A 16914-nucleotide genomic window follows, 5' to 3' on the forward strand; every position below is an offset into this window, starting at 1 on the left:
TCCACTCCATTCCATTCTATTCCATTCCATTCCATTCTATTCCATTCCACTCCACTCCATTCCATTCCATTCCACTCCATTCCATTCCATTCCATTTAACTCCATTCCACTCCAGTCCACTAAATTCAATTTCACTCCGTTCCACTCCTTTCCACTTCATTCCGTTCCACTCCATTCCACTCCAATCCATAAGACTCCATCCCACTCCTTTCCATTCCTTTCCACTCCACTCCACTCCAATCAACTGCGTTTCTCTCCACTCCATTCCATTTCATTTAATTCCACTCCTATTCACTCCATTCACTTCCACTCCACTCCACACCACGATATTCCATTCAACTGCACTCCACTTCACTCAATTCCATTCCACTCCACTCCCCTCCTCTCCACTCCATTCCATTCCATTCCACTCCACTCTACTCCAATGCATTCCATTCCACTCCACTTATCGCCACTGCATTCCGTTACACTCTACTCCATTCCATTCTATTCCATTCCATTCCACTCCACTACATTCCACTCCAATCCACCTCATATCATTCCATTCCATTCCACTCCGTTCCATTCCATTGTACTCCATTGAAGTACATTCAGCTCCATTCCACTCCACTCCACACCACTCTACTCCACTCTACTCCTTTCTATTCCTTTCCAATCCACTCCATTGCATTCAATTACACTCCATTCTATGCCAGTCCATTCCATTCCACTCCATTCCACTCTACTTCTTTCCACTCCATGCCATTACAGTCCACTGCATTCCATTTCATTCCACTCCACCCCGCTCCACTCCACTGCATTCGCTTCCATTCCACTCCATTCCCTTCCACTCCACTCCATTCCATTTCTTTCCATTCCATTTCACTCCATTGCATTCCATTCACTTCTTACGACAGGATATCACTATGTCACCCTGGCTGGAGTGCAGTGTCACAATCTCAGCTCATATTACATGTCAACTATACATTCCATTGCATTCTATTCCATTGCATTCCATTGCATTCTTTTAATTCCGTTCCATTCAATTCTATTCCTTTCCATTCCATTCCATTCCATTCCATTCCATTCCTCTCAATTCCATTCCATTCCACTCCATTTCAGTCCATTCCACTAAATTCCACTACACTACACTCAATTCTAGTCTATTGCACTCCATTCCATTCCACTAGGTTCCATTCCACTCCATTTGATTCCATTCCACTCCATTCCATTCCGCTGCACTCCATTCCATTCTGCTCCATTCCCCTCCTCTCCATTCTATCACATTCCACTCCACTCCACTCCATTCCATTCCACTCCATTTCACTCCACTCCACTACATTTCATTCCACTCCGTTCCTTTCCATTCCATTCCATTCCATTCTATTCCACTCCATTCCTTTAAATTGCATTCCATTCCATTCCACTCTGGTCCACTCCATTCCACTCCACTTCTCTACGTTCCATTACATCCAATTCCATTCCACTGCATTCCTAACCTCTCCTCTCCAGTGCACTCCACTCCTGCCCATTCCACTCCTTTCCATTCCATTCTGCTCCATTCCACTGCAATGCACTCCACTGCACTCCACTGCATTTCATTCAATTCCCTTCCATCCCATTGCATTCTTCATTCCACTCTGCTCAAACTCACTCCATTCCACTCCACTCCACTCCGTTCCATTCCATTCTATGGCATTCCATTCCATTCCTTTATTTCGAGAATATCTCACTCAGTCAGCCAGCCTGGAGTGCAGTGGCCCCATCCCACCTCCCGCTCCATTCCATTCCACTCCGCTCCACTCCTTTCCTATCCGTTCCATCCACTCCACTACTTTCCATTACTTCCAATTCCATTCCACTCCATTGCACTCCTTTTCACTCTACTGCACTCCTCCCTACTCCATTTGACTGCATCTGATTCCATTTCGCTCCATTCCATTGAACTCAACTCCACCCCACTCCAGTCCACTTCATTCCATTCCATTCCGTTCCATTCCTCTCCATTCCACTCCAATCCACTTCACTTCATTCCACTCCACTCCAATGCACCCCATTGCATTCCATTCCATTCCACTGCATTCCATTCCATTCCTTTCTTTCGAGAGTATCACACTCTGTCACCCATCCTGGAGCGCAGTGGTACAATCTCAGCTTCCATTGCGTTCCATTCCATTCCATGAGACTCCTCTGCACTCCACTCCATTCCATTCCACTTCACCCATCGTCACTCCACTCCATCCCTTTCCAATCCACTCCACTCCATTGCATTCCACTGTGCTCCATTCCATGCCACTCCGTTCTATTCCTCACCACTCCAATCGACTAGACTCCACTGCATTCCACTACCCTCCATTCCATTCAATTCCATGCCATTCCGATGTATTTCACTCCACTCCACTCCACTCAATTCCTGTCCATTACCCTCCTCTCAAATACATTCCACTTCAGTAAACTCCATTCGATTAAATTCCACTCCAGTCCACTCCACTCCTCTCCATTCCACTACATTCCATTCCATTTCGTTCCATTCCACTCCCCTCCCTTCCATTCGTTTCCACACCATTCCACTCCACTCCATTCCATTCCAATCCACTCTAATCCACTCTACTCCACTCCTTTCCACTTCTTTCGATTCCTCTACTTTCAACTCCACTCCACTCCCTTCCACTCCAATCCAATCCAATCCATTCCATTCCATATAATTACACTCCCTTCCACTCTACTCCATCCGCTGTATTCCAATCCACTGCTGTTAACTCCACTCTGCTCCCCTCCATTCCAATCCACTCCATTCTACTCTACTTCTCTCCATTCCATTCCTTTCCACTTCATTCCAATCTACTCCATTGCATTCCACTCCACTCCATTCCACTCCTTTCACACCTTTCCACTCCATTCCATTCCTCTCCACTCCACTCCACTCCACTCCATTCCACTCAATTCCATTGCATTCCATTCCCCTCCATTCCACTCTACTCCATTCCATGCCATTCCTTTCCAAACTATTCCACGTCACTCCATTCCATTGCATTCCAATCCATTCTACTCCACTCCACTCCCTTTCCAATCCACTCCATTCCTTTCCATTCCTTTCCATTCCATTCCATTCTACTCCATTCCTCTTCCCTCCACTCCACTCCACTCCATTCTATTCCACTCCATTCCACTGCACTCCAATCTTTCCCACTCCAATCCATTCCATTCTATTCCATTCCATTCCGTTCCACTCCATTCCATTCTACTCCTTTCCACTCCACTCCATTCTTTGCATTCCATTCCCTTCCACTGCTTTCCATTCCATTACTTTCAATTCTATTCTATTCTCCTCCGTTCCACTCAACTCTACTCCACTCCACTACATTCCATTACATCCAAATCCATTCCACTCCATTCCACTCCTCCACTTTGCTGCAATGCTCTCCTCTCAATTCCACTCCTTCTCATTCCATTCCGCTCCATTCCACTGCTATCCTCTCCACCTCAATCAACTCCGGTTCATTCCATTCCATTCCATCCCATTCCATTTCTCTCCATTCCATTCCACTCCACTCCACTTCACTCCAATCCACTCCATTCCATTCCATTCTACTCCATTCTATTCCATTCCATTCCATTCCATTCCATTCCGTTCTGTTGTACTCCATTGCATTCTTTTCCTTTCTTTCGAGAGTATCTCACTCTGTCACTCAGCATGGAGTGCAGTGGCACAGTCTCAGCTCCCGTTCTGTTCTGTTCCTTTTCTTTCCGTTCCACTCCATTCAGCTCTGCTAGGCTCTGCTCCGTTCCATTTCCTTCCATTCTACTCCAGTCCACTCCACTACATTGCGTTACATCCAATTGCATTCCACTGCTTTACACTCCTCTACACTTAACGGCATTCCACTCCACTCCATTTCACGCCATCCCCTTGCATTCATCTCCATTGCACTGTATTCCGCTCCACCTCACTCCGCTCCATTTCAATCCATTCCATTCCATCTCATTCCAGTTCTCTCCATTCCAGGCCACTCCACTTCACTCCACTCTGTTCCCATGCAGTCCACTCCATTCCATTCCATTCCATTCCTTTCTTTCAATGTTATCTCACTCTGTCACATAGCCTGGAGCACAGTCGCACTATCTCCGCTTCTGTTCCATTCCATTCCATGCCATTCCATTCCATTCCACTACACTCCATTCCACTAAAATCTACTCCACTGCATTCCACTCCACTCCACTCCATTCTATTGCACTCCAATCCACTCCATTCAATTCCATTCAATTCCATTCCTTTCCACTTCACTCCACTCCACTACATGCCACTCCATTCCTCTCCATTCCATTCTGTTCCATTCCTTTCCACCCCACTCCACACCGTTCCACTCCACTCCATTCCATTCCATTTCGGTCCACTCCACTCATCTCCACTCCAGTCCACTCCATTCCACTGCACTATACTCCATTTTATTCCACTCCCCTCCATTCCACTGCACTCCAATCCTTTCCATTTAATTTCAATCCACTCCATTCCATTCCTTTCCACTACATTCCATTCCATTCCCTTCCATTCCACTCCATTCCACTCCTCTGCAACCCACTCCATTCTACTCCACTCCATTCCACTCCATTCCATTCCACTCCATTCCAATCCACTCCTTTTCATTCCACTCCATTACCTTCCACTCCATTCCACTCCACTTAACTCCATTCCATGCCATTCCATTCCTTTCCTCTCGACTCCACATCACTCCACTCCTTGCATCTCCACTCCCCTCCACACAATTGCACTTCCCTCCTTTCGATTCCATTCCATTCTCTTCCTCTTACTCCCCTCCATTCCACTCCACTCCACTCCATTCCTCTCCATTCCACTCCATTCCATTTTATTCCATTACATTCCACTCCATTGCATTCCCTTCCACTTCATTCCATTCCATGCCACTCCACTCCACTCCACTCCAATCTGCTTCATTCAATTCCTATCCACTTGTCTCCATTCCCTTCCATTCCACTCCATTCCATTCATTTCCACTCCATTCCACTCCACTCCACTCCTCTCCATTTCACTCCATTCAATTCCATTGCAGTCCATTCCGTTCCACTTCATTCCATCCCTCTCCATTCCAGTTCATTCCAATCCAATCCACTCCACTCCATTCCATTCCTCTCCATTCCACTCATCTCCCTTCCTTCCCACTCCACTCTACTCCACTCCATTCCGTGCCATTCCATTCCATTTGGTTCCATTCCATTCCACTCCACCAGACTCCACTCCACTCCTTTAGATTCCATAGTACTCCATTTCACTGCTTTCCAATCCACACCACTGCGTTCCGTTGCATTCCCTTCCATTCCATTCGACTCCTCTCCATTCCACTCCACTCCACTCCACTCCATTCCAATCCATTGGATTCCATTTCACTCCATTCCATTCCATTCCACTCCATGCCACTCCACTCACCTCCACTCCCCTCCACTCCACTGCATTCTGTTCCATTCTATTCCATTCCAGTCCACTCTACACCTTCCAATCCTGTCCACTCCATTCCATTCCACTCCACTGCACTCCACTACATTCCATTGCATTCCACTCCCTTCCACTCCACTCCACTCCATTGCAGTGCACTCCTCTCTATTCCACTCCACTCCATTCCATTCCATTCCATTGCATTACAATCCATTCTATTCTGTTTCACTCCATTCCACTCTACTCCACTGTACTACATTCCCTTCCATTCCACTCCTTTGAAATCAGTTCTTTCCTTCCACAGAATCTCTCTCGGTCACTAAGGCTGGAGTGTAGTCACACAATCTCAGCTCACATTTCTCTTCTCCATTCCATTGCATTCCATTCCATCCCATTCCATTTCTTTCTATTTCACTCCACTCCACTGCATTCCATTCCACTGCATCCCATTCCATTCCACTCTGTTCCTCTTCACTCCACTCCATTCTCCTCCTGTCCACTACATTCCATTCCATTTCACACCACTGCATTCCACTCCATTCTTTCGACACGATATCACTGTGTCAAACAGCCTGGAGAGCTTAGGCACAATCTCAGCTCACATTACATGTCAACTCTCTATTGAACTGCATTCTATTGCATTAAATTCCATTGCATCGCATTCCATTCCTTTGCTTTGCATTACATTCAATTCCATTCCATTCCACTCCTTTCCACTCCACTCCACTCCAGTACGTTCCTTTACATCCGATTCCATTCCACGCCATTGCACTCCTCTCCACTCCACTGCACTGCACTCCACTCCACACCATCCCATTACTTTCTGCTCTATTCCACAGCACTACACTCCTCACCACTCCACTCCACATCACTCCATTCCTTTACATCCGATTCCATTCCATTCCATTCCTCTCCATTCCACTGCACTCTACTTCAGTCCACTCGAATCCACCCAATTAAAAATTCTTTCCATTCCATTTCTTTCTTTCAAGAGTATCTCACTCTGTCACCCAGCGTGGAGTGCAGTGGCACAATCTCAGCTCACATATCATTTCATCATTCCATTACATTCCATTGCATTCCATTCCATTCCAGTGCACTCCACTCCACTCAATTCCACTCCACTCCACTCCAATACGTTCCATTCCATTCCATTCCAATCCCTTCCATTCCACTCTGTTTTATCGACAGGATCTCCCTCTGTCACGCAGGCTCCAGCGCAGTGGCCAAATCACTGCACATATTTCTTCATTCCATTCGATTCAATTCCATTTCATTCCATTGGATTCCATTCCACTCCACTCCGTTCCATTCCACTCCACTCCGTTCCATTCCACTCCACTCCGTTCCTTTCCTCTTCATTCCATTCCACTCCATTCCACTCTCCTCCACGACACTCCACTCCATTTCACTCCACACCACTACACTCCTCTCCATTCCATTCCATTCCATTCCATTCCATTCCATTCCATTCCAATCCTTTTTTTCCACAGGATTTCATTCCGTCACAAAGGCTGGAGTGCAGTGGAACAATAACAGCTCACATTTCCTTTCAGCAGTCCATTGCATTCCATTCCAACCCATTGCGTTCCATTCTATTTCACTCCACGATACTCCACTCCACTCCGTTCCATTCCACTCCGTCCCATTCCATTCGTCTCCATTCGACTCCACTCCACTCCACTCCACTCCATTCCATTCAATTCCATTCCACTCCATTCCATTTCACTCTATTGCATTCCATTCCTTTCTATCCACAGGATATAACGTGTCACCCAGTCTGGAGTGCAGTGGCACAATCTCAGCTCACACTACATCTCAACTTTCCATTGTATTATATTCTATTACAATGGATTCCATTCCATTCCATTCCATTCCACTACTGTCCACTCAATTCTAGGCCATTCAACTCCGTTCAACTCCACTGCACTCCATTCCACTCCATCCCATTCCTTTCCACCCCATTCCACTATAATCCATTCCAACCCACACCACTCCAATTCATGCCATTACGTTCCATTTCATTCCATTCCTCCACATTCCACTCCACTAATGTCCACTCTGTTCCATTCCATTCCACTGCGTTCCATTCCATTCCTTTCTTTTGAGAGTATGACACTCAGTCACCCTGCCTAGAGCACACTGGTAAAATCGCAGCTCCCATTCCATTCCATCCCATTCCATTCCACTCCACTCCAGTCCACTCCATTCTGCTCTGCTCCATTCCAGTCCATTACACTGCACTCCATTCCCTTCCACTACACTCCAATCCACTCCACTCCACTCCACTTCTATCCATTCCATTCCACTCCATTCCATGCCATTCCACTCCACTCCATTCCATTCCTTTCCTCTCCGCTCCACTCAATTAAATTCCACTCCACTTCACTCCAATCCATTCCACTCCTCTCCACTCCACTCCATGCCATTCTATTCCATTCCATTCCATTCTATTCCATTCCACTCCACTCCATTCCATTCCATTCCACTCCATTCCATTCCATTCCATTTAACTCCATTCCACTCCAGTCCACTAAATTCAATTTCACTCCGTTCCACTCCTTTCCACTTCATTCCGTTCCACTCCATTCCACTCCAATCCATAAGACTCCATCCCACTCCTTTCCATTCCTTTCCACTCCACTCCACTCCAATCAACTGCGTTTCTCTCCACTCCATTCCATTTCATTTAATTCCACTCCTATTCACTCCATTCACTTCCACTCCACTCCACACCACGATATTCCATTCAACTGCACTCCACTTCACTCAATTCCATTCCACTCCACTCCCCTCCTCTCCACTCCATTCCATTCCATTCCACTCCACTCTACTCCAATGCATTCCATTCCACTCCACTTATCGCCACTGCATTCCGTTACACTCTACTCCATTCCATTCTATTCCATTCCATTCCACTCCACTACATTCCACTCCAATCCACCTCATATCATTCCATTCCATTCCACTCCGTTCCATTCCATTGTACTCCATTGAAGTACATTCAGCTCCATTCCACTCCACTCCACACCACTCTACTCCACTCTACTCCTTTCTATTCCTTTCCAATCCACTCCATTGCATTCAATTACACTCCATTCTATGCCAGTCCATTCCATTCCACTCCATTCCACTCTACTTCTTTCCACTCCATGCCATTACAGTCCACTGCATTCCATTTCATTCCACTCCACCCCGCTCCACTCCACTGCATTCGCTTCCATTCCACTCCATTCCCTTCCACTCCACTCCATTCCATTTCTTTCCATTCCATTTCACTCCATTGCATTCCATTCACTTCTTACGACAGGATATCACTATGTCACCCTGGCTGGAGTGCAGTGTCACAATCTCAGCTCATATTACATGTCAACTATACATTCCATTGCATTCTATTCCATTGCATTCCATTGCATTGTTTTAATTCCGTTCCATTCAATTCTATTCCTTTCCATTCCATTCCATTCCATTCCATTCCATTACATTCCTCTCAATTCCATTCCATTCCACTCCATTTCAGTCCATTCCACTAAATTCCACTACACTACACTCAATTCTAGTCTATTGCACTCCATTCCATTCCACTTGGTTCCATTCCACTCCATTTGATTCCATTCCACTCCATTCCATTCCGCTGTACTCCATTCCATTCTGCTCCATTCCCCTCCTCTCCATTCTATCACATTCCACTCCACTCCACTCCATTCCATTCCACTCCATTTCACTCCACTCCACTACATTTCATTCCACTCCGTTCCTTTCCATTCCATTCCATTCCATTCTATTCCACTCCATTCCTTTAAATTGCATTCCATTCCATTCCACTCTGGTCCACTCCATTCCACTCCACTTCTCTACGTTCCATTACATCCAATTCCATTCCACTGCATTCCTAACCTCTCCTCTCCAGTGCACTCCACTCCTGCCCATTCCACTCCTTTCCATTCCATTCTGCTCCATTCCACTGCAATGCACTCCACTGCACTCCACTGCATTTCATTCAATTCCCTTCCATCCCATTGCATTCTTCATTCCACTCTGCTCCAACTCACTCCATTCCACTCCACTCCACTTCGTTCCATTCCATTCTATGGCATTCCATTCCATTCCTTTATTTCGAGAATATCTCACTCAGTCAGCCAGCCTGGAGTGCAGTGGCCCCATCCCACCTCCCGCTCCATTCCATTCCACTCCGCTCCACTCCTTTCCTATCCGTTCCATCCACTCCACTACTTTCCATTACTTCCGATTCCATTCCACTCCATTGCACTCCTTTTCACTCTACTGCACTCCTCCCTACTCCATTTCACTGCATCTGATTCCATTTCGCTCCATTCCATTGAACTCAACTCCACCCCACTCCAGTCCACTTCATTCCATTCCATTCCGTTCCATTCCTCTCCATTCCACTCCAATCCACTTCACTTCATTCCACTCCACTCCAATGCACCCCATTGCATTCCATTCCATTCCACTGCATTCCATTCCATTCCTTTCTTTCGAGAGTATCACACTCTGTCACCCATCCTGGAGCGCAGTGGTACATTCTCAGCTTCCATTGCGTTCCATTCCATTCCATGAGACTCCTCTGCACTCCACTCCATTCCATTCCACTTCACCCATCGTCACTCCACTCCACCCCTTTCCAATCCACTCCACTCCATTGCATTCCACTGTGCTCCATTCCATGCCACTCCGTTCTATTCCTCACCACTCCAATCGACTAGACTCCACTGCATTCCACTACCCTCCATTCCATTCAATTCCATGCCATTCCGATGTATTTCACTCCACTCCACTCCACTCAATTCCTGTCCATTACCCTCCTCTCAAATACATTCCACTTCAGTAAACTCCATTCGATTAAATTCCACTCCAGTCCACTCCACTCCTCTCCATTCCACTACATTCCATTCCATTTCGTTCCATTCCACTCCCCTCCCTTCCATTCGTTTCCACACCATTCCACTCCACTCCATTCCATTCCAATCCACTCTAATCCACTCTACTCCACTCCTTTCCACTTCTTTCGATTCCTCTACTTTCAACTCCACTCCACTCCCTTCCACTCCAATCCAATCCAATCCATTCCATTCCATATAATTACACTCCCTTCCACTCTACTCCATCCGCTGTATTCCAATCCACTGCTGTTAACTCCACTCTGCTCCCCTCCATTCCAATCCACTCCATTCTACTCTACTTCTCTCCATTCCATTCCTTTCCACTTCATTCCAATCTACTCCATTGCATTCCACTCCACTCCATTCCACTCCTTTCACACCTTTCCACTCCATTCCATTCCTCTCCACTCCACTCCACTCCACTCCATTCCACTCAATTCCATTGCATTCCATTCCCCTCCATTCCACTCTACTCCATTCCATGCCATTCCTTTCCAAACTATTCCACGTCACTCCATTCCATTGCATTCCAATCCATTCTACTCCACTCCACTCCCTTTCCAATCCACTCCATTCCTTTCCATTCCTTTCCATTCCATTCCATTCTACTCCATTCCTCTTCCCTCCACTCCACTCCACTCCATTCTATTCCACTCCATTCCACTGCACTCCAATCTTTCCCACTCCAATCCATTCCATTCTATTCCATTCCATTCCGTTCCACTCCATTCCATTCTACTCCTTTCCACTCCACTCCATTCTTTGCATTCCATTCCCTTCCACTGCTTTCCATTCCATTACTTTCAATTCTATTCTATTCTCCTCCGTTCCACTCAACTCTACTCCACTCCACTACATTCCATTACATCCAAATCCATTCCACTCCATTCCACTCCTCCACTTTGCTGCAATGCTCTCTTCTCAATTCCACTCCTTCTCATTCCATTCCGCTCCATTCCACTGCTATCCTCTCCACCTCAATCAACTCCGGTTCATTCCATTCCATTCCATCCCATTCCATTTCTCTCCATTCCATTCCACTCCACTCCACTTCACTCCAATCCACTCCATTCCATTCCATTCTACTCCATTCTATTCCATTCCATTCCATTCCATTCCATTCCGTTCTGTTGTACTCCATTGCATTCTTTTCCTTTCTTTCGAGAGTATCTCACTCTGTCACTCAGCATGGAGTGCAGTGGCACAGTCTCAGCTCCCGTTCTGTTCTGTTCCTTTTCTTTCCGTTCCACTCCATTCAGCTCTGCTAGGCTCTGCTCCGTTCCATTTCCTTCCATTCTACTCCAGTCCACTCCACTACATTGCGTTACATCCAATTGCATTCCACTGCTTTACACTCCTCTACACTTAACGGCATTCCACTCCACTCCATTTCACGCCATCCCCTTGCATTCATCTCCATTGCACTGTATTCCGCTCCACCTCACTCCGCTCCATTTCAATCCATTCCATTCCATCTCATTCCAGTTCTCTCCATTCCAGGCCACTCCACTTCACTCCACTCTGTTCCCATGCAGTCCACTCCATTCCATTCCATTCCATTCCTTTCTTTCAATGTTATCTCACTCTGTCACATAGCCTGGAGCACAGTCGCACTATCTCCGCTTCTGTTCCATTCCATTCCATGCCATTCCATTCCATTCCACTACACTCCATTCCACTAAAATCTACTCCACTGCATTCCACTCCACTCCACTCCATTCTATTGCACTCCAATCCACTCCATTCAATTCCATTCAATTCCATTCCTTTCCACTTCACTCCACTCCACTACATGCCACTCCATTCCTCTCCATTCCATTCTGTTCCATTCCTTTCCACCCCACTCCACACCGTTCCACTCCACTCCATTCCATTCCATTTCGGTCCACTCCACTCATCTCCACTCCAGTCCACTCCATTCCACTGCACTATACTCCATTTTATTCCACTCCCCTCCATTCCACTGCACTCCAATCCTTTCCATTTAATTTCAATCCACTCCATTCCATTCCTTTCCACTACATTCCATTCCATTCCCTTCCATTCCACTCCATTCCACTCCTCTGCAACCCACTCCATTCTACTCCACTCCATTCCACTCCATTCCATTCCACTCCATTCCAATCCACTCCTTTTCATTCCACTCCATTACCTTCCACTCCATTCCACTCCACTTAACTCCATTCCATGCCATTCCATTCCTTTCCTCTCGACTCCACATCACTCCACTCCTTGCATCTCCACTCCCCTCCACACAATTGCACTTCCCTCCTTTCGATTCCATTCCATTCTCTTCCTCTTACTCCCCTCCATTCCACTCCACTCCACTCCATTCCTCTCCATTCCACTCCATTCCATTTTATTCCATTACATTCCACTCCATTGCATTCCCTTCCACTTCATTCCATTCCATGCCACTCCACTCCACTCCACTCCAATCTGCTTCATTCAATTCCTATCCACTTGTCTCCATTCCCTTCCATTCCACTCCATTCCATTCATTTCCACTCCATTCCACTCCACTCCACTCCTCTCCATTTCACTCCATTCAATTCCATTGCAGTCCATTCCGTTCCACTTCATTCCATCCCTCTCCATTCCAGTTCATTCCAATCCAATCCACTCCACTCCATTCCATTCCTCTCCATTCCACTCATCTCCCTTCCTTCCCACTCCACTCTACTCCACTCCATTCCGTGCCATTCCATTCCATTTGGTTCCATTCCATTCCACTCCACCAGACTCCACTCCACTCCTTTAGATTCCATAGTACTCCATTTCACTGCTTTCCAATCCACACCACTGCGTTCCGTTGCATTCCCTTCCATTCCATTCGACTCCTCTCCATTCCACTCCACTCCACTCCACTCCATTCCAATCCATTGGATTCCATTTCACTCCATTCCATTCCATTCCACTCCATGCCACTCCACTCACCTCCACTCCCCTCCACTCCACTGCATTCTGTTCCATTCTATTCCATTCCAGTCCACTCTACACCTTCCAATCCTGTCCACTCCATTCCATTCCACTCCACTGCACTCCACTACATTCCATTGCATTCCACTCCCTTCCACTCCACTCCACTCCATTGCAGTGCACTCCTCTCTATTCCACTCCACTCCATTCCATTCCATTCCATTGCATTACAATCCATTCTATTCTGTTTCACTCCATTCCACTCTACTCCACTGTACTACATTCCCTTCCATTCCACTCCTTTGAAATCAGTTCTTTCCTTCCACAGAATCTCTCTCGGTCACTAAGGCTGGAGTGTAGTCACACAATCTCAGCTCACATTTCTCTTCTCCATTCCATTGCATTCCATTCCATCCCATTCCATTTCTTTCTATTTCACTCCACTCCACTGCATTCCATTCCACTGCATCCCATTCCATTCCACTCTGTTCCTCTTCACTCCACTCCATTCTCCTCCTGTCCACTACATTCCATTCCATTTCACACCACTGCATTCCACTCCATTCTTTCGACACGATATCACTGTGTCAAACAGCCTGGAGAGCTTAGGCACAATCTCAGCTCACATTACATGTCAACTCTCTATTGAACTGCATTCTATTGCATTAAATTCCATTGCATCGCATTCCATTCCTTTGCTTTCCATTACATTCAATTCCATTCCATTCCACTCCTTTCCACTCCACTCCACTCCAGTACGTTCCTTTACATCCGATTCCATTCCACGCCATTGCACTCCTCTCCACTCCACTGCACTGCACTCCACTCCACACCATCCCATTACTTTCTGCTCCATTCCACAGCACTACACTCCTCACCACTCCACTCCACATCACTCCATTCCTTTACATCCGATTCCATTCCATTCCATTCCTCTCCATTCCACTGCACTCTACTTCAGTCCACTCGAATCCACCCAATTAAAAATTCTTTCCATTCCATTTCTTTCTTTCAAGAGTATCTCACTCTGTCACCCAGCGTGGAGTGCAGTGGCACAATCTCAGCTCACATATCATTTCATCATTCCATTACATTCCATTGCATTCCATTCCATTCCAGTGCACTCCACTCCACTCAATTCCACTCCACTCCACTCCAATACGTTCCATTCCATTCCATTCCAATCCCTTCCATTCCACTCTGTTTTATCGACAGGATCTCCCTCTGTCACGCAGGCTCCAGCGCAGTGGCCAAATCACTGCACATATTTCTTCATTCCATTCGATTCAATTCCATTTCATTCCATTGGATTCCATTCCACTCCACTCCGTTCCATTCCACTCCACTCCGTTCCATTCCACTCCACTCCGTTCCTTTCCTCTTCATTCCATTCCACTCCATTCCACTCTCCTCCACGACACTCCACTCCATTTCACTCCACACCACTACACTCCTCTCCATTCCATTCCATTCCATTCCATTCCATTCCATTCCATTCCATTCCAATCCTTTTTTTCCACAGGATTTCATTCCGTCACAAAGGCTGGAGTGCAGTGGAACAATAACAGCTCACATTTCCTTTCAGCAGTCCATTGCATTCCATTCCAACCCATTGCATTCCATTCTATTTCACTCCACGATACTCCACTCCACTCCGTTCCATTCCACTCCGTCCCATTCCATTCGTCTCCATTCGACTCCACTCCACTCCACTCCACTCCATTCCATTCAATTCCATTCCACTCCATTCCATTTCACTCTACTGCATTCCATTCCTTTCTATCCACAGGATATAACGTGTCACCCAGTCTGGAGTGCAGTGGCACAATCTCAGCTCACACTACATCTCAACTTTCCATTGTATTATATTCTATTACAATGGATTCCATTCCATTCCATTCCATTCCACTACTGTCCACTCAATTCTAGGCCATTCAACTCCGTTCAACTCCACTGCACTCCATTCCACTCCATCCCATTCCTTTCCACCCCATTCCACTATAATCCATTCCAACCCACACCACTCCAATTCATGCCATTACGTTCCATTTCATTCCATTCCTCCACATTCCACTCCACTAATGTCCACTCTGTTCCATTCCATTCCACTGCGTTCCATTCCATTCCTTTCTTTTGAGAGTATGACACTCAGTCACCCTGCCTAGAGCACACTGGTAAAATCGCAGCTCCCATTCCATTCCATCCCATTCCATTCCACTCCACTCCAGTCCACTCCATTCTGCTCTGCTCCATTCCAGTCCATTACACTGCACTCCATTCCCTTCCACTACACTCCAATCCACTCCACTCCACTCCACTTCTATCCATTCCATTCCACTCCATTCCATGCCATTCCACTCCACTCCATTCCATTCCTTTCCTCTCCGCTCCACTCAATTCCATTCCACTCCACTTCACTCCAATCCATTCCACTCCTCTCCACTCCACTCCATGCCATTCTATTCCATTCCATTCCATTCTATTCCGTTCCACTCCACTCCATTCCATTCCATTCCACTCCATTCCATTCCATTCCATTTAACTCCATTCCACTCCAGTCCACTAAATTCAATTTCACTCCGTTCCACTCCTTTCCACTTCATTCCGTTCCACTCCATTCCACTCCAATCCATAAGACTCCATCCCACTCCTTTCCATTCCTTTCCACTCCACTCCACTCCAATCAACTGCGTTTCTCTCCACTCCATTCCATTTCATTTAATTCCACTCCTATTCACTCCATTCACTTCCACTCCACTCCACACCACGATATTCCATTCAACTGCACTCCACTTCACTCAATTCCATTCCACTCCACTCCCCTCCTCTCCACTCCATTCCATTCCATTCCACTCCACTCTACTCCAATGCATTCCATTCCACTCCACTTATCGCCACTGCATTCCGTTACACTCTACTCCATTCCATTCTATTCCATTCCATTCCACTCCACTACATTCCACTCCAATCCACCTCATATCATTCCATTCCATTCCACTCCGTTCCATTCCATTGTACTCCATTGAAGTACATTCAGCTCCATTCCACTCCACTCCACACCACTCTACTCCACTCTCCTCCTTTCTATTCCTTTCCAATCCACTCCATTGCATTCAATTACACTCCATTCTATGCCAGTCCATTCCATTCCACTCCATTCCACTCTACTTCTTTCCACTCCATGCCATTACAGTCCACTGCATTCCATTTCATTCCACTCCACCCCGCTCCACTCCACTGCATTCGCTTCCATTCCACTCCATTCCCTTCCACTCCACTCCATTCCATTTCTTTCCATTCCATTTCACTCCATTGCATTCCATTCACTTCTTACGACAGGATATCACTATGTCACCCTGGCTGGAGTGCAGTGTCACAATCTCAGCTCATATTACATGTCAACTATACATTCCATTGCATTCTATTCCATTGCATTCCATTGCATTCTTTTAATTCCGTTCCATTCAATTCTATTCCTTTCCATTCCATTCCATTCCATTCCATTCCATTCCTCTCAATTCCATTCCATTCCACTCCATTTCAGTCCATTCCACTAAATTCCACTACACTACACTCAATTCTAGTCTATTGCACTCCATTCCATTCCACTTGGTTCCATTGCACTCAATTTGATTCCATTCCACTCCATTCCATTCCGCTGCA

The sequence above is a fragment of the Pongo abelii genome, chromosome Y (assembly GCF_028885655.2).
Source record: "Pongo abelii isolate AG06213 chromosome Y, NHGRI_mPonAbe1-v2.0_pri, whole genome shotgun sequence".
Lineage (NCBI taxonomy): Eukaryota > Metazoa > Chordata > Mammalia > Primates > Hominidae > Pongo > Pongo abelii.